The sequence below is a fragment of the Bison bison genome, unplaced genomic scaffold (genome assembly GCF_000754665.1).
Source record: "Bison bison bison isolate TAMUID 2011002044 unplaced genomic scaffold, Bison_UMD1.0 scf7180017847022, whole genome shotgun sequence".
Lineage (NCBI taxonomy): Eukaryota > Metazoa > Chordata > Mammalia > Artiodactyla > Bovidae > Bison > Bison bison.
The window spans coordinates 42,233-44,572 of record NW_011477595.1 but is presented as its reverse complement, the minus strand read 5'-3'; the positions used below and the strand labels follow the sequence as shown (position 1 = coordinate 44,572).

At 57.4% G+C, this 2,340-nt stretch overlaps 1 protein-coding gene across 1 annotated transcript in view; it reads left to right on the top strand.

The window, feature by feature from the left end:
• Positions 1 to 2,340, top strand: part of LOC104989662 (cytospin-A-like) — a 34,288-nt gene that overhangs the window by 1,598 nt on the left and 30,350 nt on the right. The window lies entirely within an intron of this gene.

The following is a 2,340-nucleotide window of genomic DNA, read 5'->3' as shown; positions in this document are numbered from 1 at the left end:
AGTCGGGGTCACGGGCACACCTCGCTCAGGGCCTCCTCTTCCCCAGGCTCACGCCCCTGCGGTCAGCCTCGCCCCTCCCCGTCCCTGAGCAGCCGTGCTCCACGTGGCGGTGGCTGCGAGCGCACTCGGTAGTGCTGAGCGCCGCCCCGGACACTGCCTGGTTCCTTCACGCTGATTCCGCGTGTGCCCGGCTCCTCGCTCGGCCCTTCTCCGGGGCCCGTGCGGGGCGCTTAGGGCCCCGCTCCTGTGTGTGGTCGCTCTGTAACTGCGTCCGAGGGGCCTTCTCCAGGGCCTGTGAGGGGTGCTTAGGGCCCCGCTCCTGTGTGTGGTCGTTCTGTAAGTGCGTCCGAGGGGCCTGTCCCCTTCAAGGCTGCCATACCGACTCACCTTGATCGGCTCACAGCAGCACGAGGTTTATGGGGAAGCCGTGCTGGCACGAGCAGTGTTTATCAAACTTACCTGTTGATGCGCTTTACCCGAATCCCTTGATAAAATGTGGACCCCTGGGCCTCACGTCAGGTGTGTGGCGTGGAAAGGGAAGGGGCGTGGACACTCTTTTCACGAGCACCGCCAGTGGCTCCTAGGAACGGAGCAGCTTGGGGAACTGGGCAGAGATTGCCGTTGAGTGTCCCTGTGACCCTGGTTCTGTTGGTGGAAAATGGGAGTATCAGGTCTGTGGGCTATTGAGACGCAGACTAGTGTGGTGAGTGTCTCGGGGCTTTTTCTGGCCGCCTCTGTTTGTCTCCTGGTAACGGTCGGGTGATGACGCCACCGCGCACGGGGGTCTGCGGTCCCGCTGCGAGAGCCGCCTCACCCTCCACGTCTGCCTGCTCTGACGCCTTTACTGGGCTTGCTTGAAACTGCAAATACAGAGAGCAGGAAACGCCTCTGGGTGACTTCTTACCGGAGAATTTGTTGATAGTGTAGCCTTTTATCTTAAACACTCGGTAGGGAAAGCAACCACTTACAAAACCAAGAGCCAGCAGCTGAGTCTCGGTCCTCAGAAGCCATCGTGGCCCTCCAGGCCACCTGAGCGGGAGGCCTGAGCGCCGCTGCGCCGCGTCCCCTGTCCCGGCGTGGCCCAGGCGGCACAGTCTGCACTTACAGGGTGAAGAGCCCAGAAACTCGGAGGCGCTGCCTCCGTCTCCTGCGCGATAGTGGGTAATTTGCTGGTTTCTCCAGTGAGTGTGTTATAAAAGATGTAGCTTTTTTGGTCTTTTCTTCGTCATGCTTGTATGTCAGACACAGGAAGGTGTTTCAGACCAGAGATCTTGGTATAAGTAGACTTCTGTTGGTATGGTTGGCAGTTGAATTCGGTGGTCTGGGTCGTAACAGCTGGGCCTTTGTAGACCGCGTGTGAGCTCGTGTTTGTAGCCTGAGCAGGCACGTGGGTCCAGGTAATTGGGAGGGTCTTTACTGCCCCCTCGCACAGTGCTCTTTAAGGCCCATGGTCAGGCGGAGACCTTGGTTGGTCCTGCAGATGGTTGGGGAGCTGGGGTTGCCCAGGGTCAGCGTGGCCTGAGGGTCGTGTTGGTGTCGTCAGATCAGACGTCCAAGAAAGTGGACCGGTCCACAGATAGTCACCTTCTGCAAGAAGACGTGCTGTGATCGTCCCACTGAGTTGTGTTATTTGTGGACAGAGATGTAAACCTTTTAAAAAATTCAGTATTCTGGAAAAACTGATTTATGATAAAGGGTACGTGTGACAAGTGTCATATGAAGTTCAGAGGTTTCTCTAGAAAGAAAGCCAAGTCTCTTAAGTCAGAAGGAAGAGAACCTTTTATTGAAAAGTTTCCCAGCAGTTTGCCTTCTTCAGAGGGTGGACCCAAGCCCGATTCTGGGGCGAGCGGGGAGCTTCCCAGGAGAGGCTGAGAGAGAAACCGTGCCCTGCTGTGTTTGCAGCCTAGCGTGCATCCGTTCACTTCTGAAGGTGCTTCTTGCTGTCCGTCTTGATAAACCAGACTGTCCAGGTGCTCGTGTTTTCTCCAGCATATTGTCAGAAAAGTGGAAAGAAATCACGTATTTCTGTTTTGTCACAGGTGTCTCTTTTCTTTCGGCCCTGCCCTGCGGCATGCAGGATCTTAGTTCCTGGGTCAGGAATCTAATGGGTGTTCTTGGGGGAAGCACAGAGTCCTGCCCTTGGACCTCCAGGGAAGCCCTCGGCTCCCTGCTGCCTGTAAGTTTGATGAGGGAAGCAGGGACAGCTGCCAGTCTCAGGTGGGAGGACTGAGGAGGGGGCCCGTGTGCCTGTGCGTCGAGGGTGGGCGGGGGTCTCTGTGCGGCTTTCTCCCTCCGCCTGGGCCCCAGCTCACCCCTCGGGCGTCACTAGAGCGCTCCTGC